The sequence below is a fragment of the Diceros bicornis genome, chromosome 9 (genome assembly GCF_020826845.1).
Source record: "Diceros bicornis minor isolate mBicDic1 chromosome 9, mDicBic1.mat.cur, whole genome shotgun sequence".
NCBI lineage: Eukaryota > Metazoa > Chordata > Mammalia > Perissodactyla > Rhinocerotidae > Diceros > Diceros bicornis.
The window spans coordinates 28238268-28264444 of NC_080748.1; the positions used below are offsets into that span (position 1 = coordinate 28238268).

A 26177-nucleotide genomic window follows, 5' to 3' on the forward strand; every position below is an offset into this window, starting at 1 on the left:
CTCCCCTGATCTTGCCTTCATACTTTGGTCCCCTCTCAGATTCTCTCTTCAGGAATAACACTTCCACCTCCCACCTGCGAGGCATATTGGCTGCTGTCAGCTCACACTGTATTTCTCACTGGAAATTGCCTTCTGCCACAGGGAACTGCCTTGAACAAGGAACTACCCCCTCTCAGGGACAGCTTGTGGCCAGTGACTGGATGATATGGGGATAAAAGATCCAGCCCCCAAGCTTCAACTTGGGACAACTCTGACGGGCCATTCCAGCCCCAGAGCTCCTTAAAGGATTGGCTGAGGTCTCAATTGCAACAGCTTTGGGTAGGCTTCTCTGTTCTCAACTCCATTCTTCACTCCTTTACAGGTGTATCTCCTGAGAGCACTCTCCAAGTGAAATTTTTGCAATCAACACCTCATCTATCCCTATTTTCAGGGTAGCCAATTTAACACAGAGATTGTCATCATGGGCTGGCCTATTGCACTGGCACAACATGTTGCTACATAGACTGACTCTGGTCAAAAATATTACTACCACCACCCTGCTAAGCTGGTGTTCAGTGTTACTTTTGTCAAACCATTTCTTTGATTTAGTCCTGAAAGCATATGATATGTAGAAAAGTTTGCACCTTTAATGATATGTAGAAAAGTTTGCACCTTTAATTGATATATGAGTTTCCTAGCAGAAAACAAGATCCCAAGAAGACAGCCTACTGTACAGAAGGCTGAATGAGCTATGGGAAAGGGAGAGGGGAGAAAAGATATTACGTGGCCTGTGTGAGAGGAGAAGTTCATACTAGGGTCCCTGAACCAACTGGTGAGTTTGTGTGTAGCTGAAGGAGGAATGGGGAAGGTCACAGGAGGACAGTGAGTAACCTGGAGTCAGGGAAGGGAGCTACTTGACAATTTTTGTTTTAAGATGACTGTAAAATGAAGCTATTCTAGACCACTACTGCCCACACAGATAGTTTTCTCTTTTGAACTCTTTTTCCCACTCATTTTGGTGCTAAGTCTTATTTTGTCTTATGTCATTTAAATATTTAATAAGAGTATGCCTTTTCTCATACTTTTTTTGGTTGCCTTAAAGTACTAGCACAGAACTATGCACACAATTGGGGTTCAATAAGTACCTGTTGAATGAATGAATGACTAGATAAATGTAAGATGGAAAGATTGAGTTAGTGATCCAAAAGTCCTAAATCTTCTGGTTTCAGAAACCTTTAAGATGTAGGATTTAACATGATGTTTTTTGATAGGAAGCAATGGATAGATATATTTTTATGTTGATTGAATCCAAGTGATATTTTTCAGATGGCACTTTTAATCCCAAGTTGCTAATGATATAAACATCGTGTCATAAGAGATAATAGACTTCATGTAATTTCGGTACATGTCACAGCTCAGTGAGAGTAAAGAGACCTGCTGGAAGGTTACATGCATTATGTAAACTCTGAGCCATAGATGACTTCTCTTTGTTCAGGGCGTTCCAGACGCCCCCTCCTCCCGTTGAACACAAGGTTCTGCCTTGTGACAGAGAACAAAGATGCGGAATACAGAGCACTTCCGTGTCAAGAGGCCTAAATGGCTGTAAAATGACTCCATTTCCAGACGAAATGACTAGGCTCCTATTTCTTTTGGACAAAGTCTTGATACATTCCTTTCTTCCCCTTAATCCCGCTGACCAAAGTACTCAGGTAAAACATTTCTAGGAATAGTTCGAAATGGAGACAATAACCATTTCGTTTTACCACACTCCACTTTCCCAGGAAAGATAATTTCTTCTAAAATTGATGCTTATTAAGAACACTCCACAGTTAGTTCTTCCTCCAAATCAAATATTTAACTAAAAATATTAAAATCATTTTGCATGTATTCATAAAGTAATACCTGTGGGCTAAATCCTTTAGCATATGATTACTTAAAACAGATATGTGTGAGTGAGTGTAATAGTGAACCAAATAATGATCTCTTTCTAAAAGGTTAAGGCACTGATGTGTGTAGCTCCTCCTTTTGGTCTCACCACAACCCTTGAGGTGGTATGCAATGACATTATTCATTGAAATGTGACAAGCTATTTTAAAAAGGCATATTTAAGTCACATTCAGTAAATGAAATCTATGTTGAAAATGTACTAATCATTTATAATAGTAAGAGTTTAGTTATCTAGAAACATCAGTTAACCTGAAATGCATTAGTTGCATTCTGTAGTTGGGAAAGATGAATATTTTCTTTTGAAAATATGGAATATTTTTTTAAAAACAAAATAGCTTCCTGATGAACTCACAATGAAATTCAAGTTACTAAATGGATTAATGTTTTGTTTGGAATTGGGAAATATGTACCTTTTGGAGGACATATTTTAAAGATAATTTTAGTTTCAAAAACTTATATGAAGACTTTTTTCCCCTGAAGATAATTAAGTACTAGGAACATTTGAGTAAAATAAACAGGTAGAATAAAACAAAACAAAATAAAAATATCATTAACATTATTGGAGGATAATTTTGTCTTACTGTGTGGGGGCAGGGAGCGAGTGAAGGCCATGCATTCAAATAATTGAAATATAAGTTGATATATTTTTCCTAAACTGTAAGGGGATTTTCCATTTGACCAGTAATATTAAAATGTAGACTATATATGAAGATTAATAACTGGAACTGTGTTCATGTTGCATTGTCCTTTACCAGTTCTTGTTTCTTAAACAAATGCAAAAAGTCATTTGTTTATAAAGTCAACAAAATGTTTATATATTTATGTTATTCTTGACAGATTTTTTTCAGGAAGTAAATATAACAATAATCAATAAATGTCTAATTGTACCTGAATCCTTTTGTTCAAGAACAAGAATAAAATAATGAACTGAGAAACCCAGATCTGTAGTTTGAGAAGGGAAGCTGGTCTAAGTTTTTGATGGAATGTCCAACAAACTGATAAATTTGAATTTTTGAGGGAATAGAGAATTTCTTTTTGAAGAATGGACAGACCACATTTGCATTCTTATATGTGAGATCATACCTGTGAAGGTAATTGAGGTAAACAGGTAGATAAGTACTATAGTCCATTGATTAGAGCAGGCTTTGAATGGTTCTGTGACAGAAGTCTTCTACAATGTGTGCCATTTAATTTTAAAATTTTAATCAAATAAGCAATTAAAATGGCTCTATTCTAAAAATGAACTCATAATTTGCCAAAAGTTCTCAATTCTTGCCTATGTGATTGCTCAGAGTTTGAGTGTTATTTTAATGATAAGTAAATGAAGTTACTTCCCTTCACTATAATCTATAAAATGCCTTTACTACTTATTAGTCATTACCTGGGAATAGTTTTCTTCTCTGTGTGGCTCTCTATCTTTTCTGTCTTTAATCTAATTGTTCTGGCCAGCTGCTGTGATCTGCTGTGTTGTGAAAATGGGTAGAATAATTTCTTAATTGGGGTCTGAACTAAAAGCAGCATTTCCATTAGGTAGAAAAAAAGGGTGCCACAGCAACTTCTGTGTAAGATTATTAAACACAGTTGTGGTTACCCAGGACATTTATGCTTAAACTGTTCCATGGCCAATGTCACTTGCAAGGTTAGTATGTTAAAGAACCTTTCTTTTTGAAGCCGTGTCCCAAATAATAATATCTCCAAATCTGTGTCATTAATTGCTTCTAATGGTCAGAACCAGGACCTCCCACACTGACTTATTACAGATCTTTGCAGATGATAATGAGATTTAAACTTTATTCATTTATTAAATGTGAGCACCGTCCATGTGCTGTGTCCTGTACAAGAAGCTGAGAACCCACAGATGGAAAGACATGTCTTCAGTTGTCTCTTTCACTTCCCATTTTGCATGCCACTTTTCTATCCTGACTTCCCAATAGGCTTTATAAAATGAAGAAATAGGTCTGCAAGGCTTATATTTGCGGATAAGGAGGGACGCCTCTCTCTCAGGCAAGCAAAAGGAAACTTCAAAACAAGTGCCACTGAATTCATAAACTGACAAATTACTGATGGAATCGGAGAGCTCTTCATTTCAAGACAATGATAGTATGGTAGTGCAAGACTATCAATAAAGATTCAATTATATTTCCTGTACTCTGTTTACTCAGAAAGAAAATCATATACACATAAAATCCCAAGTCATTATCTTCTCCCAAACCTGCTCTTTTTCCCATAATCCTAACTTGGATAATGATACCAGTGTCGTGTAGTACCCAAGTCACTGCCTCCAGTATTGTTTCCCGAGTCATGCTGATTCTACCACCCAAAGATCTTTTGAATCTGTTCACTGCTTTCTACCCTGACTGCCAGGGCGTAGGTTCAGGTCTTTATCTCTGCCCTGAACTACTGCACAGACTCAGGATTTCCTAACTAGCCCCATTTACCTGCAATGCCTCCCTCTTCAGTTCATTCTCCACACAGATTTGTCTCTTTAAAATACAAGTGTGATCATGCCCCTTCCCTGTTTTAGAACCTCCATTGGCTCATCGTTGATGATGTAGCCCTTCATTCTATCTTCTTTCTTCATTCCCCCTCTACTCCACACGTGCAGGTCACATAATATGCTCTTGGTACTTCTCCACCCTTCTATGTATGGCTCTGTGTGCAATGCCTTTCACCTCGTTTGCATTGTTTTGTTTTAAGATGCTGTTCTAATACCACATCCTCTAATTCTTTTGCTGTTTTCTCGAGGCAGAGCAGGTTGCACTTTTCTCTGTGCTTCCAGGGTACTTGGTGTGTACTTCTAACTTAAGTAATCATTTTATCTTCTAATTATTTGATTAAATTTTGTTTTTCTCTTCCACACACTAAGCTATTGGAGAGTAGGGGTTATCTTATTTATCATTATATCTCCAGGCTTAGCACATTGGCTGATCCAGAGTTACCAGTCAATAAATGTTTGATGAATGAAGAAACCAGAGTTGATATGTTCCTGCAATTTACTTATTGGGTTTGTATGGGATATGGCACCATCAGCAATGTGCTGATTATGCATGATATTGCTAGCAATAACATAACAAGAATTTCCTTACTATTTTGTACTCCACAGAGGAAAGCAATGGATATATATCTAATTTACTTGAATTTCGGAGATGAAGTAGTATAATTCTCCAAAATACTGGATGAGAAAATTGTACATGGCTCAGGAGAACAATGTATTCTTTGACATTAGCCATGAAAGCTTTCAAAACAAAAATATAAATTCTCCTCTCTTCTGAGCTGTTTTCCCTGGTCTCTTTCCTACAAAAGATCACATTTTTCTTCCTGTACACATATTTTTAGAGCACTCTGCTGTTACAAAGCATTCTGCAACCCCTAGTTAACCTATTTAGATCTCAGTGTTCTTATCTGTATAATGAGGCTAATGGTACTAAACTGTTCTCCCAGGGATGTTTGATTAAATATGTTTCTTGACATTGCACAGACCCTGCGTACCTCAGCAAGGATTTTCAAAATAAAATGTTCTATATGCACAGAAAATTGTTTCATTTGGCATTGTTTTAAAAGCAAGCACATTTCCAAGAGGAACGTTTGCACCATCAGCAAACATTTCAAAATGGATCTAAGGTAAAAATTGTTATGACTGCAGTGAATGTTTTATTTGAGGTTGATAAGATAGGCAAGTATTTCAAAACATCTCCACCCATAATTTTCAATGAGAAAAGCAAGGCTTGGTGGAATGTGAGATAATTTTATCCTTGCTCAGTATACTGGCTGTTATAGGGAATTTTCTAATATTTTTTACTCCAAGACAGCACTGTGTGGTGCTGTATCTTCTTACAGTGCCTTCTTTGCCGCTTCAAATAGGAAGAGAGCCCAGAATTCCTGATGTAATGCCCAGCCCTGGCAATTTTCCTGTCATTTCGTGTGGCTAGAAGGCTGCCTTGATCTCCCACGTAGGTGGAGCTAGAGTGGATTAGGTGGACAGGGTCTCTTTTTCCACAACTCTAATTTTTTTGTCCATCTGACTTCTCCACTTTTTGTGACAATCACCAGTTTCTCCTCCAGCAATAGGTGGACCTAGACAGGCAGAGAGGAGAAGCCGGTATAGAAAGGGGGAAACGAATGGAAACCAAGATGGAAATATAAACAAAACACATCCTGGAATGCTTCTGAGAGGCTGAAAAGCAGTAAGATGAATTTAGATTTTCCAAAAAAAATTATAAGATTATACAAGAACTCCCTCTCTTTTATCATCTCTCCCAAACTTAGAATCAGATGTTAACAGGTGAATAAATGAATGCTTCCTTCAGTAGAGTTTGTGTAAAAAATAATGGCAGTCTAGCCAGGGGAAATAGCATAGGCAAAGATTCTGACTCTAAGAACTGGAACAAGTTCTGGCCAAGCCTCTTTCCTCTGCTCCATAGCCTGATGTGCTATGGAATCATCTGGAAATATTGTTTTAATACTAAAAAAACACCTTTTTCTTGAAGCATAATATACATAAAGAAAAATGCATATGTTATAAGTGTACACTTGACGAATTTTCACAAACTGAACACGCTCATTAACCAGCATCATTTGGAGAGGTTTTTGTTTTTGTTTTTAAGATAAAGCTTTCAGGACCCTTTTCCAGACCCACTGAATCAAAATTCCAAATTTTGAGGCCCAAGAATCTCTATTTTTTTTTTTTTCTGATGAGATGGATTGGCCCTGAGCTAACATCTGTTGCCAATCTTCCTCTTTTTTTGCTTGAGGAAGATTGTCCCTGAGCTCACATCTGTGCCAATCTTCCTCTATTTTTTGTATGTAGGATGCCACTAAAGCATGGCTTGATGAGCAGTGTGTATGTCCACGCCTGAGATCCGAACCCGTGAACCCCAGGCTGCTGAAGCGGAGCATGCTAACTTAACCACTACACCACTGGGCCAGCCCCAAGAATCTGTATTTTAAATGAATTCCTCAGGAGATTCTTTTGAAGCCAGCTGGGCACTAGGTTGCATTTGCGAACTACTATCTGGATCCCAGGAGGCATGAGTTGGGCAGAGAGACAGATATTAAATAAGTCATGAAGTCCTGGAGGAAAGTAGAATAAGGAATCCCCCTGCTTTGGGAAGAGTTCCAACAGTTGTTTGAGGAAGGAACTATGGCAGAAAACTTCCATTTTCCTCTTAGTATTCATTTTCCTTTTATTGTGTAGTAATAGAACCCTAATTTTCAGTGAAGAACATAGTAACCTGGAATAAAGACTAAATCTTGGCCTCTCTTGCAGCTAGGTGTGGTCATGGAACTAAATTTTAGCTGATGGGGTATAAGTGGAAGTGTCATATGTGACTTCTGGGAAGTTTTTAAAGGGTTGAGGTGCACTCTTCTTGACGATTTCCTTCTAGCTAGTGGCTGGAAATATAGAAGTGTTGGCTGGAGCTCAGGCAGCCATTTTGATCTAGGTAGACAAAGGCCATACATAAGGGGTGATAGAGCAGAAAGCCGGAAGGATCTTAGGTTCCCCAGAACTTTATGGATTTCATACCAAATCGTAGTACCAATTCAGAACTTTTCACAGTACAAAATATTTTGTGTTTTGGCTACTACTAATTTGGGTTTTCTAATACTACAGCTGAACCTATTCCAGATACAGAGGATTTTCCTGTTCTATATATGCACGTCTGAAGGATCCCCAATAAGAGATGGTGATCTCTCAAGAACATGGTGTTCTATTATTTGCCAGGAAACGACTGAGAGCAAGTTTGGGTTTTGATAATGAACCCTTAAGATGATCTTGCTCAATTGTACAGTAGGAGCTTGCTTTCTAGGAGCTATTTATGTGGTTGGTCTCTTTTCATAAGCTTTGCCTGGACCAGGTCTTATCTGGTATTTGGAGCACGTTACTAAGATTCTCCAGAGAGTGGCTTGTTCTGTGCAAGTGAGTGCTAGCATTATCATATCATGCTTTTAGGGGAATTCTATGGGTTAGGGCAAGTTTCCAGCAGCAGCTAAGGGTACTGGGTCCAATATCTAAAGAGATGAAGCTGGCACAGGCTAAGTGTGTTGTCAGGTCTTAAGCCAAGATAAGCAGGAGTGGGCTGTCACTACAGCTCCAGTGTCAGTGGCAGAACTGAGACGTGAACCAGTTATTGGGACAGGGCTGAGGCAGAGGTAGGGAAGAGCAGCAGGACCGAGGGCATCAGAATGCCCAGGACTAACTGACTCAGGTCTGCAGCAAGGCCAACTCCAAGGCCCTACTAGCTAGTGTCTGGGCTCCTAATGCCTGTGTACTCTCCGCCTTGGTCAGAAACTGAACAGGGCTGAGGCTACGGGTAAAATCACTGCCTGAGGCTGAAATGGGTAAGAGAATGGTTATTGTCTGACTTTTTGCAAGTTACTTAACTCTTCTTGGCCTCAACTCCCTCGTCTATAAAACTGGGACTAATAATACCTAGCTCATAGGTATTCTATCGTGGATTCAAAGAAAAAATTTTATGTGCAAGGAATTTGCAGATTGTGACGAGTTAAACAAATGTAAATTATTATTACTATCTGAGGAGAAAGATGGCAGCAATTTAACAGTGCAGAGCAAATCTCCATGGCATTTAAGATGAGATGAGTGTAATTCATTCATTTGAAATGAAAGGGGGTAGATTTATAGAGTCAGGATATAATTACTAGATTTGTAATCTGGTCAGGAAACTTAAGTCAGAGAGAGACTGTATTCTTATTTGAGAAAAATGCAAGAGATCATACGACAGATTTGTTTCATTTTTAATGATTTCATGGACAATATAGTTTATCTTAGGGAAGCCACAATTCATAAAAGTACAGTTTATGATCCACCAGAATCAAGAATGGCTGCGTTGAGAGTTGTTGAACGGTGTGTGTTGTTTGAGACAACCATTAAGGATCAAATACAAGAGTCAAGAGTGCTTGCTTTTCGCCACAAAAGCAGCATTGGGGCATATAGGTTTACAACTGTATTTGTTGTCCTAAACCGCATTTTATAGGCAACAGGTGTAGCTGACTTATATCGTAAATTGTGTGAGGTTGTGCTGTCAGGCTGGCTCTAAAGGGATTTGGAAAGATTTATGAGATTGAGTGACAGCCAAGGTGATTCTTGAAATTGACTTTTTAAAGTGTCATTTTGGTGAATGATAAGTTATAGTTACTAAAAAAATACTCATAATAATAATGAGTTTGTGTTTAAATGGCAGGAAGGCTGTTTAGTGAAAAAAGCTCATTATTTAACTAGAGATTGCTAAACTTTGGACATTCGGTGAATCTAATTGGCTCCGAGCATGTGGCCTGACTTCTTCAGCCATTCAGAATCCCTTCTTCCCCCAGCCAAAGGCCACAGGTTCCTTCAAATAGGATTGTAATCTACTCACACTGCTTAAAACAGAATTTGTTCCTATTTAGTGTCTTTTCTAACTATTGCAATTAATTTTAAGACAAAGAAATCAGCTATGCTTCAAAGAAAGAGAGGGAGGAGGAAGAAAAGGAAGGAAAAATTTATTCCATGCTCTTGTCAGATGAGCTGCTTCTCTTTTCTCTGCAGCTCCTTCACCGGTCATCCTGCCCAGGGGCCCCCATGCTGGCTCCTCTCCTTGAGATAAATCACCTAATCTCCATCCTCCTCTCATGTTTCAGACTGTCAGCTAGTCTCACAAAGGTTGTCAGCATTTGAACTTAGTATTTTATTATAATAACTTTAATAGTAATAGTATAACTTTATAATAAATTAAAAATATTTTAGAGAAAAAAGGCCCATAATTCTCCCTAACATAATTGTTTCTTCTGTGTTTACTTTAATTATGTTGTTAAATTCATTTGTTTATCTGACAAATATTTACTGAGAAGCTCCGCTAGCCCAAGCTCTATTCTGGACACTAGGGATATAGGAAGGAACAAACAAGCTTGCCCTCAGGGGATTTTCATCTGAACATGGGGAGAGAGAAAATAAACAAATATTATGTCCAACAGTATTAAGTTCTAAGGAGTCAAATAAAACAGGTTAAGGGTTGGAAATGTGGGGTTGGGTGGGGGAGCTATTGTTTCCTTTCTATCCTCTTCCAACTACACACATATTCTTATTCTGTACTCTGTAAGACTATGTATTCTCCCCCCTGAAAAATGCCAACTTCTTCCCCCGCCCCCCCAAAAGCCCCCATAACTATACATTTAATGATATGGTCTGAACTTTATTTTTTCATAGCATTTGTATGGCATTTAATGCAACTGACACTAACAAGAGGCTTGATGCTAACTCTTGAATGGAGAAAATTGGAGGAAATAGACATAGAAAGATAAAAAAGCGTCAAATAACAGAGGAAACCGGCAAGAGACAGAGGAGAAAAAAATTGTAGTCATTAAAAGTTTGCACTCATATATCAAACTCAGAATTTTTGGCAAGACCAAATTAAGGTAAAGAAATCCTGAGATAAAATTAGAAACAAATCAAGAAAGACTAAAAGCAGTTCGTTATTTTAGAGTTAACAACGTTAGCCAACCTGTGTATCATTGATTGCTTGTTTCTGTTTTACATAAAGTTCCTGGGTTCTCTCTTTCACTCCCGTTTCCTGGAAAATAGTCAAAGATTTAAAAATGGAAAGTCCTGCCTACCTAGAGATGTTAGGCCTATCAGTGATGTAAGAGATACAGAAACACCTTAATTGAATAGTCTAAACCAGAAGGTACTAAACTCAGATTTGAGCTCTACCAAGAGTCTACTCCAAGTTGAAAATGAGTGGTCCAATTCTCCCTGCCCCCTTTAAAAACAACAATACTTGTATATAGCTAGTTTGCATGAAAATAATGGTTAGAATCATTATGTGTAAAATTCAAGAGCCCCATTTACTTTGGGAGCCTGTGTGGACTAACAGAATGAGCCCAGCATTTGCAATAGGCAGGTTTGGATTCGAATCTGGCTTTATCAGGTACTCATTGACCTTAGGCAACTCTGTGAATCTCACTGGGTCTGTTTTCTAGCTGGTGGGACCATTTCTGGTATTGAAAATGATATACGAGGGCCTAGTCTTGAGTTAGCTTGAACCATATGAAATTTCCACTTTATACCTCAAAGACAGTCAAATGTTGGCAATTTCATATAGTACATCTTAGTATATACTGGGTACTTAAGTAAGAGTAGCCATTATTATTGCCATGTTCATTCAGTATTTTAAAGATTTATTTACTTGAAAATATTAGAACATTTATATATTGATGAAGGCCTTTAGGTGTCCAAAGCACAATCATATAAAGTGCTTTATTCTTTTCTTTTTTTAACAACAGGTTTATTGAGATGTAATTCACATTTCATAAAATTGATCCTTTTAAAGTGTACAATAGTTCACTTATTCAGTAGTATTCAGTGGTTCTTAGCATATTCACGGAATTATGCTACTATCACCACTATCTAATTTTAGAAATTTTCATTACCCCAAAAGAAACCTCATACCTACTAGCAGTCACTCTCTGTACCCAACTCCCCCCACCCCTGGTAACTCCTTATCTACTTTCTGTGTCTGTGGCTTTGCCTGTTCTGGACATTTCGTATATATGGAATCAGACAAAATGTGGCCTTTTGTGACTGATTTTTTTTTACTTAGCATAATGTTTTCAAGGTTTATATATGTTATAGCATGTATCAGTATTTCATTCCTTTTTTTTTTCCTTTTTTTTTTTTTAATTTTTTGTTTATTGCAGTAACATTGGTTTATAACATTGTAAAAATTTCAGGTGTACATCATTGTACTTCTATTTCTGCATAGATTACATCATGTTCGCCACCAAAATACTAATTACAACCCATAACCACACACATGTACCGAATTATCCCTTTCACCCTCCTCCCTCCCCCCTTCCCCTCTGGTAACCACCAATCCAATCTCTGTCCCTATGTGTTTGTTTATTGTTGTTATTATCTACTACTTAATGAAGGAAATCATACGGTATTTGACCTTCTCCCTCTGACTTATTTCACTTTGCATTATACCCTCAATGTCCATCCATGTTGTCACAAATGGCTGGATTTCATCGTTTCTTATGGCTGAGTAGTATTCCATTGTGTATATATACCACAACTTCTTTATCCATTCGTCCCTTGACGGGCACTTAGGTTGCTTCCAAGTCTTGGCTATTGTGAATAACGCTGCAATGAACACAGGGGTGCATGTAACTTTGCAAATTGGTGTTTTCAAGTTCTTTGGATAAATACCCAACAGTGGAATAGCTGGATCATATGGTAGTTCTAACCTTGATTTTTTGAGGAATCTCCATACTGTTTTCCATAGTGGCTGGACCAGTTTGCACTCCCACCAGCAGTGTATGAGAGTTCCCTTCTCTCCACATCCTCTCCAACACATGTTGTTTCCTGTCTTGTTAATTATAGCCATTCTGACGGGCGTGAGGTGATATCTCATTGTAGTTTTGATTTGCATTTCCCTGATAGTTAGTGATTTTGAACATCTTTTCATGTGTCTGTTGGTGGTCTACTTTCATTTTTTTGCATATGGCTATCCAGTTTTCCCAACACCATTTGTTGAAGAGACTTTTTTTCCCCATTGTATATTCTTGGCTCTTTTGTCAAAGATTAGCTCTCCATAGACGTGTGGGTTTATTTCTGGGCTTTCGATTCTATTCCATTGATCTGTGTGTCTGTTTTTGTGCCAGTACCATGCTGTTTTGGTTACTATAGCTTTGTAGTATATTTTGAAATCCGGGAGTGTGATACCTCCAGCTTTGTTCTTTTTTCTCAGGATTCCTTTAGCTATTCGGGGTCTTTTGTTGTTCCATATAAATTTTAGGATTCTTTGTTCTATTTCTGTGAAAAATGTTGTTGGAACTTTGATAGGGATTGCATTGAATCTATAGATGGCTTTAGGAAGTATGGACATCTTAACTATGTTAATTCTTCCAATCCAAGAGCACGGAATATCTTTCCATTTCTTTTTTTTTTTTTTTTTTTTTTTTTGTGAGGAGATCAGCCCTGAGCTAACATCCGCCAATCCTCCTCTTTTTTTGCTGAGGAAGACGGCCCTGGGCTAACATCGGTGCCCATCTTCCTCCACTTTATATGGGACGCCGCCACAGCATGGCTTACCAAGCAGTACTTCGGTGCGCGCCCGGGATCCGAACCAGCGAACCCCGGGCCGCCGCAGCGGAGCGCGCGCACTTAACCGCTTGCGCCACCGGGCCGGCCCCTCTTTCCATTTCTTTGTGTCTTCTTCAATTTCTTTCAGCAATGTTTTATAGTTTTCGGTGTACAGATCTTTCACCTCTTTGGTTAAGTTTATTCCTAGGTATTTTATTCTTTTTGTTGCAATTGTAAATGGGATGCTATTCTTAATTTCTCTTTCTGCTACTTCATTGTTAGTGTACAGAAATGCAACTGATTTTTGTATGTTGATTTTGTATCCTGCAACTTTACCATATTCGTTTATTACTTCTAAAAGTTTTCTGGTGTATTCTTTAGGGTTTTCTATATATAAAATCATGTCATCTGAAAATAGTGACAGTTTCACTTCTTCCTTTCCAATTTGGATCCCTTTTATTTCTTTCTCTTGCCTGATTGCTCTGGCTAGGACTTCCAATACTATGTTAAATAGGAGTGGTGACAGTGGGCATCCTTGTCTGGTTCCTGTTCTTAGAGGGATAGCTTTCAGTTTTTCACCATTGAGGATGATATTAGCTGTGGGTTTCTCATATATGGTCTTTATTATGTTGAGGTACTTTCCTTCTATACCCATTTTATTCAGAGTTTTTATCATAAATGGATGCTGTATCTTGTCAAATGCTTTCTCTGCATCTATTGAGATGATCATGTGATTTTTGTTCTTCATTTTATTAATGTGGTGTATTACGTTGATTGATTTGCGAATGTTAAACCATCCCTGCATACCTGGAATAAATCCCACTTGATCATGGTGTATAATCATTTTAACGTATTGTTGTATGCGATTTGCTAGTATTTTGTTGAGGATTTTCGCATCGATGTTCATCAGTGATATTGGCCTGTAATTTTCTTTTTTTGTGTTGTCCTTGTCTGGTTTTGTTATCAGGGTAATGTCAGCTTCGTAGAATGAGTTAGGGAGCTTCCCCCCCTCCTCAATTTTTTGGAAGAGTTTGAGAAGGATAGGTATTAAGTCTTCTTTGAATGTTTGGTAGAATTCACCAGGGAAGCCATCTGGTCCTGGAGTTTTATTTTTGGGGAGGTTTGTGATTACTGTTTCGATCTCCTTACTGGTGATTGATCTATTCAAATTCTCTACTTCTTCTTGATCTAATTTTGGAAGGTTGTATGATTCTAAGAATTTATCCATTTCTTCCAGATTGTCGAATTGGTTGGCATATAGCTTTTCATAGTATTCTCTTATAATCTTTTGTATTTCTGAGGTGTCTGTTGTAACCTCTCCTCTTTCATTTCTTTTTTTTTTTTTTTTTTTTTTTTGTGTGTGAGGAGATCAGCCCTGTGCTAATATCCGCCAATCCTCCTCTTTTTTTGCTGAGGAAGACGGCCCTGGGCTAACATCTGTGCCCATCTTCCTCCACTTTATATGGGACGCCGCCACAGCATGGACGCCGCCACAGCATGGCTTGCCAAGCAGTGCGTCGGTGCATGCCCGGGATCCGAACCAGCGAACCCCGGGCCGCCGCAGCGGAGCGCGCGCACTTAACCGCTTGCGCCACCAGGCCGGCCCCTCCTCTTTCATTTCTGATTTTACTTATTTGTGCCTTCTCTCTTTTTTTCTTGGTGAGTCTAGTTAAAGGTTTGTCAATTTTGTTGATCTTTTCAAAGAACCAGCTCTTGGTTTTATTAATTTTTTCTATTGTTTTTTTTGGTCTCTATTTCATTTATTTCTGCTCTGATTTTTATTATTTCCCTTCTTCTGCTGATTTTGGGCTTTGTTTGTTCTTCTTTTTCCAGTTCCTTTAGGTGCATTGTTAGATAGTTTATTTGAGATTTTTCTTGTTTGTTGAGATAGGCCTGTATCGCTATAAACTTCCCTCTTAGAACCGCTTTTGCTGTATCCCATAAATTCTGGCATGTCATATTTTCATTTTCATTTGTCTCCAGGTATTTTTTGATTTCTTCTTTGATTTCTTCGTTAACCCAGTCGTTGCTCAGTAGCATTTTGTTTAATCTCCATGTATTTGTGGCTTTTCTGATTTTCTTCCTATAGTTGATTTCTAGTTTCATACCGTTGTGGTCAGAAAAGATGCTTGGTATTATTTCAATCTTCTTAAATTTATGGAGACTTGTTTTGTGGCCTAATATGTGATCAATCCTGGAGAATGTTCCATGTGCATTTGAAAAGAACATGTATTCTTCGGTTTTTGAATGGAATGCTCTGTATATATCTACTAGGTCCATCTGTTCTAGTGTGTCGTTTAAGGCCAATGTTTCCTTATTGATCTTCTGTTTGGATGATCTATCTGTTGGTGTAAGTGGAGTGTTAAAGTCCCCTACTATTATTGTGTTACTGTCTATTTTTGTTTTTATGTCTGTTAATAATTGCTTTATATATTTAGGTGCACCTACATTGGGTGCGTAGATATTTACAAGTGTTACATCCTCTTGTTGGATTGTTCCCTTGATCATTATGTAATGCCCTTCTTTGTCTCTTTTTACAGTTTTTGTTTTAAAGTCTATTTTGTCTGATATGAGTACTGCTACCCCAGCTTTCTTTTCCTTGCCATTTGCGTGGAGTATCTTTTCCCATCCCTTCACTTTCAGTTTGTGAGTGTCTTTAGGTCTGAAGTGTGTCTCTTGTATGCCGCATATATATGGGTCTTGCTTTTTTTTTATCCAGTCAGCCACCCTATGCCTTTTAATTGGAGCATTTAGTCCATTGACGTTTAAAGTAGCTCTTGATAAGTATGTACTTACTGCCATTTTTTAACTTTTTTTTTTTTTCTCAGTGTTTTAGTAGTCCTTCTCTGTTCCTTACTTCTTCTATACAGAATTGATGGTCACTTTAGTTTGACCTCTGTCTGAAAGCTGTACTCTTTAACTCCCCTCCTCCCTCCTTTTATGTTTTTAATATCATATCTAACCTCTTTTTTGTGCATTTGTATCCATTACGTTATAATCATGGAAATAGATAATTTTTCCTATTTGTGGTCTTCTCTTTTCCCCTTAAATCAGTCCCTTCAACATTTCTTGTAGCACTGGTTTCTTGGTGACAAACTCCTTTAATTTTTGCTTATCTGGGAAAATTTTGATCTCTCCTTCCATTTTGAATGATAACCTTGCTGGGTAGAGTATTCTTGGCTGTAAGTTTTTTCCTTTTAGCACTTTAAATATATCATGCCATTCTCTTCTAGCCTGTAAGGTTTCTGCTGAGAAGTCAGCTGATAGCCTTATGGGGTTTCCTTTGTATGTAACTTGGCATTCTCTTGCGGCTTTTAGGATTCTCTCTTTATCATTAATTCTGGACATTTTGATTATGATGTGTCTTGGTGTGGGCCTCTTTGGGTTTATCTTGTTTGGGGCTCTCTGTGCTTCCTGTACCTGGATGTCTGTTTCCTTCCTTAGGTTAGGGAAGTTTTCATCTATTATTTCTTGAAATAGATTCTCTGCCCCCTTGTCTCGCTCTTCTCCTTCCGGGACACCTATAACACGGATGTTAGTGCGCTTGATGTTGTCCTAGAGGTCCCTTAGACTGTCCTCACTCTTTTTAATTCTTTTCTCTTTTACCTGTTCACCTTGGGTAATTTCTTCTATTCTTTCTTCCAGCTCACAGATCCGTTCTTCTGTATCCTCTACTCTGCTTTTGAGACCCTCTAATGAATTTTTCATTTCCAGTATTGTATTCTTCATTTCTGATTGGTTCTTTTTTTTTTTTTTTTTTTTGTGAGGAGATCAGCCCTGAGCTAACATCCGCCAATCCTCCTCTTTTTTTGCTGAGGAAGACGGCCCTGGGCTAACATCGGTGCCTATCTTCCTCCACTTTATATGGGACGCCGCCACAGCATGGCTTACCAAGCAGTGCGTCGGTGCGCGCCCGGGATCCGAACCAGCGAACCCCGGGCCGCCACAGCGGATCGCACCCACTTAACCGCTTGCGCCACCGGGCCGGCCCCCCTCTGATTGGTTCTTTTTTATGTCTTCCATTTCTTTGTTGACATTCTCACTGAGTTCATCTATTCTTCTCCCCAGATCAGTGAGCATCCTTAACACTCTTAGTTTGAACTCTCTGTCAGGTGGGTTGCTCATTTCTGTTTCACTTAGTTCCTTTTCTGGAGTTTTGTCCTGTTTCCTTACTTGGAATGTATTCTTTTGCCTCCCCATTTTGCCTCTTTCCCTGTGCTTGTGTCTACGTATTAGGTAGGTCAGCTACGTCTCTTGCTCTTGGATAGGTGACCTTATGTAAGTGATGCCTTAGGAGGCTGCCAGTGTGCTTCCCTCAGTTCTCAATGTTCCAGGGGTGACCCCTATGTCGGCTACGTGTGTCCGTCTATTGTGGCCTGTTAGCTCTCCCTATAGGCGCCCAGGGAGGCTGAGTTATGCTCCTGGCCAGCTGTTGTAATGCTCAGCTGCTTGTAGTTGTTGTGGGCCCTTCAGTCTCTTTATCAGGTGTGGGGAGCCCCTGCACAGTTGGCTGTAAGCTCTAATACCACATTTATGTTGCAGTATTTCTTTTAACTGAGTAGGCCCCCAGCGTGGCAGGTTGTTAGGCTCAGGGCCTTACAATTGCTGCAAGCCTCTAGCCTATTATGTCTCTTGTCAGCTCTCTGAGGATTGCAGCTGGGTGGGGCTGGCCTCAGGCACAGGAGCACCCAATTGTTTCAGGCTTTGGAAGGTGGGGCAAACCTCCTATGTGGGTCTTTGAGAAGCACAAGTCTTCTGCAGCTGACAAGCCCTGTTGCCCACAGGTCCACACACACAGTCAACACAGTCCTGCCCCGTGTGAGCGCCCCGACCTCCCCAAGCGGACCCAGTCTCTCCACGGCGGGAGCCCCACACACTCCACCACCGCCCCACACTCTCCACCCACTCCTTGTGCACACCCTGCCCCGCTCAAGTCAGCTCAGTTGCCAAGCTGCAGAGAATCCAGTCATCAATCTATGCAGGCCCACACGTTGCCTGAGGGCTTGTTGTTGGGTGGGGCCAGTCTCTAAGGTGGGCTGCCTGCCCTGGCTGAGCTGGATTAAATCGGTGCTCTAGCGGGTGGAGCAGACCCTGGGCTAGCAGGCCTCAGGAAGAACTCCAATGGCGTCTGTGTCAGCACGCCCACGCCGGGCCACAACAGTGGCCGCCGCCAATGTCTCAGTCCCTGGAGAGGTCTCACCCCTCACCGAGATGCACTCAGGGCCTATTAGGTGAGTCTCTTTTCACCAAAGCACTGTGCACCTTTCTTTCTGGTGATTTTAGGATGCTTTCTGGAATGGGTGAGTTTGTGCGCGGGCCCTTTAAGAGCCAGTTTTAGTTTCTTTGTGAACCGGGTTTTCTGGGGGTGCTCCCCAATGTTTTAGTAGCAGGCAAAGTCAGATATTATGCCGCTAGTGTCGATTGTGCTGGGTCCACAAAATGCCTACAGCGGGGGCGCTCCTGGCTCAGGGCTCCGCGCCTCCAGGGAGGGTGCGTACCTGTGAGCTGCTCCCGGAGGCCGTGAAGCTGGCGGCTTGTGAAGGTGGCGTTTTTCCTCTCCGGAAGGGAGTCTCTGCCTCTTCTACCCCACTTAGGATTGTCCGTTGTTGCAGGAGTTCCTCTTATCCAGTTTTCAGTTCTGTCTCAGGGGTAATTTTTCCACGAGTAGTTGTAAATTGGCTGTGTCCACGGGAGGAGGTGAGTTCAGAGTCTGCCTACGCCGCCATCTTGACTCCATTTCATTCCTTTTTATGACTGAATAATATTCCATTGGATAAAGGTATACCACATTAGGTTTATCCATTCGTCAGTTGATGGACATTTGGATTGTTCCACATTTTTCTGTTGTGAATAATGCTGCTATTGATATTTGTGTATAAGCTTTTGTGCAGACATATGTTTTTGATTCTCTTAGGAAGGGAATTGCTGGGTCATATGATAACTATATGTTTAACACTTTAAGCAACTGCCAAACTATTTTCTTTATTCTAAATAGTTAAAAAGTGGATGATTCTAGCAGAGAAAATACAAGATGAGCTCGGGGCATCTGTAGTGCAAGAAAGTGCTAAAAATATAAAATACAGGGGCATATCAAATGGACACAGGAACCAACCTAAAAGAATTACCAAGGACCAAACCCAGAACAATTGAACAACAAAGGAAATGGCATAGTATTGGATTACAACCCAAACATAAAATAAATATATATTAGTCCACACTGATATAAATAAATGATTGAATAAACAAATTGGGGAGAAGAGGCAAATCTTCCTTAAAGAAGAATTCCAAATAATATAAGTAGATATTCCCCCTCCAGGAGGTGGAGCTTAATTTCCTTAAGTGTGGATTGGACTTAGTGACTCGCTGCCAAAGAATAGAGTACAGAAAGAAGAAAAATAGTAACTTTATAGAGAAACTTGACAACACTACCTTAACCAAATGATCCAGGTCAACATCATGTTGAGGTCGTGTGCCTGGTGATATGATGTGATGAGAAGGGCACTTCACTTATGAGATATTCCTCCGCAAGATCCGTAACAGTAATTTAATCACAAAAAAAATCATATAAATGCAAATTGAGGGACACTCTACAAAATACCTGATCAATACCCTTCAAAACTCTCAAGGTTATGAAAGATAAGGAAAGACTGAGAAACTGTCACAGAGCAGAGGAGACTAAGGAGACATGGCAACTGAATGCAATCTGGTACCCTGCTTGGGATTTTGAAACAGAAAAAGGACATTAGTGAGAAAACTGGTGAAATCCAAATAAAGTCTGGAGCATAGTTAATAGTAACGTACCAATGTTGATTTCTTAGTTTTGAGAAAAGTCCTGCTGTAATATAAAATGTTAACATTAGGGCAAACTGAGTAGGGCAAACTGAGTAACGCAAACTCTGTACTGTCTTGGTAACATTTCTGTTAATGTAAAATCATTCCAAAATAAAAAGTTTACTTAAAAGATAAATTCATGACACGTAAACGTAAATATATAATACATTTTAATTGAATTATGAATACATTTGCCAAAACAAAAAAATTATTTAAGAACAAAATTTAGTGGGTACAGGAATGGTTATCCAGGAAATTCAGATAAAAGAATTTGATACTGAGAACAAATGTTGAGATTTATCTAAACTAGTGGTTTACATGGATTAAATTTACCAGGGAATTGCTTATCGTTCTACCAAACTATCTCAAGTTGCAAGGTTGGTAGGCTAAAGCAACAGCAGCTACTGCAGCAACAATGATTTTTAGCATTTGATCCCCAGCACTTAGCAGTTAGGACATGGTTCTGTTGTTTTCTTCTGTAGATTAACTTCTCTCTTTTCTTAAGCAGTTATCAGCATTTACCAAATTAGTGAATTAGTGTTACACCCAAGAAGATATTAATTTACTTTGGCCTTCTTTACTTGGAGTTGCAAAAATACACTTTACACATGCTGGCTGGTTGATCTCATTCCTAGTTCAGGACTCAGCTCTCATGTAAACAGTGATGACTCCCAAATAAGTATCCTCACACTTCTGTCTTGAGTTTCAGTCTTGTATATCTGACTCTTTTCTGGACGTAAACTGGCTTTCCTATTGGTACACAAGTGAAAACATCCCAAAGTCAAACACGTTCTCTTGCCACTTTTTATTCCTGATAAAATTGTTCCTCCAACTATATTCTCTTCCTCAAGCAATGATTATCAATCACTCAGGGCCAAAAAGAAACCTGAGAGTCTTCTGAGTGAGTCTAAGTGGCATCCTGGCATAGACATTGGTGGCTTAACCTCACCCTTGCTTTTTAGTCGTGGACTAAACCTATTGCCTGCTCATTGATTTTTGACCTTGATCCTGCATGTCCACAGGCTTTGGTTTTTGCTTCTTCCCAGTCTCCCACTAAATGAGATACAATAACTGGAATTGGAATTTTCAACATAGAAGTGATTGTTTGAACCAGGGGTCAACAAATTTTTTCTATAAGGGGCCGCCAGATAGGTGTTACAGACCATATGGTTTGTCTAACTACTCAACTCTGCTGTTGTAGCACAAAAAGAGCCATAGAGAGTATGTTAATAAGTGAGTGAGGCTGTGTTTCAATAAACCTTTATAAAAACAGACAGTGGGTCAGATTTGGCCTGTGAGCTATAGTTTGCTGACGCCTTATTTAAACCATAGCGTTGGATGAGATTGCCTATCACAGTAGGCTGAGAAGGCCAGGAGGCTCTGGAAAGAATCCAGAGGAACATCAGTGTTGAAGTAGTTAACTTTGGAAAAGAATTCTGTGAAGGAGAATGAGGAAAAGTAGTCAGAGCGGTAGGGAGAAAATTAGGATACAGCTGTGTCCTACAAGTCAAAGTAGTATATCTCCATCATTATAAAATGCTGCAGAGAGATGAAGTAGGATGTGTTGAAATCTGGGTGAGCTTGGGCAGAAGCCATTCTGAGACGACGGTGCTTTGTGATAAAGGTGGAGAGAAAACTGGAACTAGGGCAACATAGGCTGAAGTTCAATCCTGGGGCCCAGGCCATTCAATGAAGATTCAGGGTAGAAGGAGAAAGAAGTGAACTTCTCAGGGAATCTAAGACCCAGGGCTTGCACAATATATTACTTCTGGTTAGCAAATTTTCTGTGTTCTAGAGTGGTGGGATTGTGAAATATATAGCGTTACTTTCTAATCCAAAAATGTGGATACGTGTCCTGAAAAACATATGGACATTGACTTCTCAGTAAGATATTGCTGTCTACTTTCTGGTGGGGAAACTGAAAACGGAAAGTTTTTGGAGAGCTTGACGTCATGGATAAAACCTAAAACAGACCAACCAACCAACCAACCAACCAACCCACCCCTAACTGTGCCCCTCAATTCCTTCCCCAGCTCTGCTTTTGCAGAGTTGAGGAGGACAATCAGACAATTTGAGAATTTAATTCCGTGCAACATATTTAAAAAATCCTTTTCTGTTGTCATCATCTAAGAACATGATTGTACTTGGCATATTATAATTAGAGAGAGAGATTACAATAACATATAGTCACTGAATTGACTTTTAAATGTATTTACTTTTTTGACTATGGAAATACACCATTCATCCTCAATGTATACTGAAGTAATCTTACAGGATTAATGGTTTTGAATACAAATCTTTCTTCACATAGATTTTAGAAATAATTTTTAAAATAAAGAGCTGATAGCATTCACTGGAAATCTTATCTCATATATTTTATCATTCATATGAGCACATTTTTCAATTATAAAAGTACTTAGGATGGAAGTCTTCTTTTTCCTCCTTCTTGTCTTTTCCATACCCTTTTACCTCTGTGACATAGACTTGAAAGATTAACCACCTCGGAAACATTCTGGGGCTCAACGCACAGCAAATGACCAAGAAAACCCCATGACCCTGCTACCTTTTTGTTCTAGGAATTCTGCTAGAAAGTTCTTGGAAAACATGAGAAGTGGATTAGCGTTACAGTCCCAGGTTTACTGGAGAGTTGAAAACAGAGACACTGAGAGAGGCCTGTGACTGCTCATTTTGCCTTTTGATCAGCGGGAGTAAAGCCTGGTACTGACGATTTCACCTCATTAGTGGGGCTCTCTGACCACACCTCTGTCTTTAATTCTTTCCTGAGTGAATTTGTAATTTGCCTTTGGTTTCTGCTTTTAAAACAACCATTGTGAAGGATCAAAGAGGAACTGGATAATGACAGGAGGAAGTGGCAAGTTAGTGACATCTTTGTAGAAAGAATAGTAACTATACGCAGTGTGATTACTCAGAAGTAGTCTTCTGACAAGTGACTATAGAATAAATTCCGGTACAACAAACTCCAGGACTGTTCTAGTATCTCAATTATTCTTTAATTCTTGTTCAGCCATTAACCTTTTATTGAGTATCTACTATATGTAAGACTTGGTAAGAAGAGAAGTATAGAAGAATGGATCAGAAATTGAGATTTTTAAAGTCAAATAGAACTATGTTTGAATCCCTGGTTCTACCATTTACTAACTGTAGTGGATTGAATTCTGGCTCCCAGAAGATGTGTCCACCGGCAACATCAGAGTGTGGCCTTATTTGGAATAAATCTTTGCAAGTGTAATTAAGGTAAGGCTCTTGAGATGAGATCATCTTGGATTAAGGTGAGCCCTAAATCTAACGGTGAGTGTCCTTATAAGAGACAGAAAAGGAGATACAGAGATATACAAGAAGCCCACGTGAAGACGGAGGCAGAGACTGAAGTCATGCAGCCCCACCCCAAAGGACGTCAAGGGTTGCAGGCAGTTGCAAGACGCTGGGAGAGAGGCATGAAATGGGTTCTCCGTCAGAGCCTCCAGAGGGAATCAACTCTGCTAACATCTTGATTTTTGAACTTCTAGCCTCCAGAACTGTAAAAGAAAAAATTTGTGGGTTTTTTTTTTTTTTTTTGGTGAGGAAGAGTGGCCCTGAACTAACACCTGCTGCCAATCTTCCTCTTTTTGCTTCAGGAAGATTGTCCCTGAGCGAACATCTGTGCCCATCTTCCTCTATTTCGTATGTGGGACACCATTTCAGCATGGCTTAATGAGCAGTGTGTAGGTCCGCGCCCAGGATCCGAACCTGCGAACCCCGGTCTGCCAAAGTGGAGTGTGCGAACTTAACCACTACACCAACAGGCGAGCCCCAAAATTTGTGTTGTGTTAAGCCACCAAGTTTGTGATAATTTGTTATGACAGCCCTAGAAAACTAATACACTAGCTGCATGACCTTGGGTTAACTAACCCTCTATATCTTAGTTTCTGCCTCTGTAAAATGAAGAGAATAATATTCCCTACTTATAGAGTTATTGCAAAGATTCAATGAGATAATATGTACCTGTAAAGTATGTAGCACAAAATCTGGCACAGAGTAAGAGCTCAATAAGTATTAGCAATTATTATTAAGGTACTTACAGTTCAGTTTGAATTTCTAGTTTGTTGATATTGTGATTACTTGCATAATTACCTCCCCTGCTTTTTTCGTTTGGGAGATCTTTTTACTTTTCAAAGGGGAAGAAGAGAGACACAGAAGGGATATCATGCAGATGAATTGCTCCTCTGAATATTGCTGGTCGCAGAAACCATATGGACTCCAGAACCTCTGTCTATATGACAAGAGCATAGTATACATTCCTCAAGGGGCTGCGGAAGACCTGGTTAGAGCAGTAGACATGTAAACATTGTTTGCAAACTCTAATGGACTTTTTTTTTTTTTTTTTGTAGGGAATATTGTCCCTGAGCTAACATCTGTGCCAATCTTCCTCTATTTTGTATGTGGGACACTGCCACAGCATGGCCTGATGAGCGGTGTGTATGCCCACGCCTGGCATCCGAACCTGTGAACCCTGGGCTGCCAAAACGGAGTGCACAAACTTAACCACTACGCCACTGGGCCAGCCCCACCTAATGCATTTTTATCAAACTGGGTTTTTATGTCTCTTCAAGTTCATGGGAATCCCAACTGTCCTCCAGGGTGAAGATGTGCAGAAAACAAAACAAAACAAAATACCTCAACATAGGTAGTCTTAAAATCGTGCTTGGGGAACTACTTCTTCCTTTACTTGGATGTTTTCTTTTAGCAGCTTCAATAACACGTTAAAAATTTCTCCATTAAGTTCTTACAGATTTGTAAAGTTCTTAGATTTATTCCTAAGTTTCTTTTTCTTTGGTATTGTAGCTTGTCTCTATTTTTAAATTATGTTTTCTAGTTTGCTAGGAATTTTTTTTAATGAATGGGTCATGGATTTTATCAAATGCCTTTACTGAATCTGTTAAAATGATCACATATGTGCTCTTCTTTAGTCCATTAATGTGGTGAAATACATTTATAGATTCACCATTGTTAAATAACCCTCCTGTTCCTGGGATACACCTACTTTGGTCATTCATTCATTCAAAAAATAATATTTATTTCCATTTATGTTCCAGATGGTCTTCAAAGTGTTGGGATATAGCAATGGCAAAAAAAATAACCAGAAATTACTGCCTTTGTGGAGCTTACATACTAGTATTTTACACACAGCTGGATTGAGTTTGCTAATTTTTAAAAATACTTTCTATATCTATGCTCTTGGATAAAATTGGCCTGTAATTCATTTTCTTGTATTTCTCTTGTCTGTGTAGTTGATGGCTATTGCATATGCTGGATCGTAGCGCCCCACTGGAAGAGCAGCTTCCACATCAGCCTGGACTTGACTTAGAGCTTCTCTTGCCAGGGTCTGCACTCAAAACTGACAGTCTTACATGTATTTTGGAAGTGAATTGAAGCAGCACACTCAAAAGTGATATAAATTGTCTCCAAAATCCAAAAAAAAAAGCCCACCAAGGCTCATGCCACTTTTTTAGCGGTAGGTGGTGAGACACTCGGCAACTTGTTTTTCTCCTCAGCAGGAAGGGCTATCTCAGCATACTCTAGATCATTGGAATCTAGAAACTTTACTGAGGTGATTGGTTCCTGAATTTTCATAGGGTTTATCTTCCGCCTTCTGGTTTGCATTCTAACACATTTTCTCTACATTTTCTCTAGGTCTATGTCAATGTAATTAGCAACCCTTGCACTTCTTTTGGTTTACAAGCCATTTTCTCCCAAATCAGACCATGTACGTTCCCCCTTTGAACATGATGATATCTGATCTTCATTATGAATCTATCATCTCCTTAGACATACAAGACAGGCTCCTTCCACTGGCTAGAGCGTCTCAGAGTGATTTGGTGATGATGGGGGGTGAGGTGGGGTTAAGATTCTCAATATCTTCTGAACCCAAGAAGATGTCCCCATTCCAAGTTTCAAGTCTCACTTCTACCTAACTGAGGCCTTAACTTTTACATAAGAGACTTAGGGAAGCCATGAATTCAATCTATATTGTAATTCTGCAACCTCTATTGTTAAATTTTGTGTTTTGTCTTCAACAATATTTGCCCTGCGGCTACAAGAAATAAGAGATTATTTTAGGACATAAAAGAAATTATCTGGTAATCTGTAACTTAAACTGAGTGTGTAAAGACCTGAGCTTATAATTTTCTTTCTGTAAGTGCTCCAGTACACTCAGAAGAATCCATTCAATGCCACCATCCTTGTAGTCAACATGACTTCATTAACAATCAAGTGAAGCAATTACTTGTTTCTCCAAAGTACTTAATTCATTAAGAACTTCCTCATAATCAACCACAGGTATAAT

The 26177-nt window shown here is 39.3% G+C and overlaps 1 long non-coding RNA gene across 2 annotated transcripts in view; it reads left to right on the forward strand.

The window, feature by feature from the left end:
- LOC131410194 (uncharacterized) overlaps positions 1 to 24797 on the forward strand; it is a 151601-nt gene extending 126804 nt beyond the window's left edge. For both annotated transcript variants that reach the window (XR_009221190.1, XR_009221189.1), the window contains exon 3: positions 24223 to 24797. This is a non-coding gene — a long non-coding RNA (uncharacterized LOC131410194). The remainder of the gene's footprint in view (positions 1 to 24222) is intronic.
- Positions 24798 to 26177: the final 1380 nt, after the last annotated feature.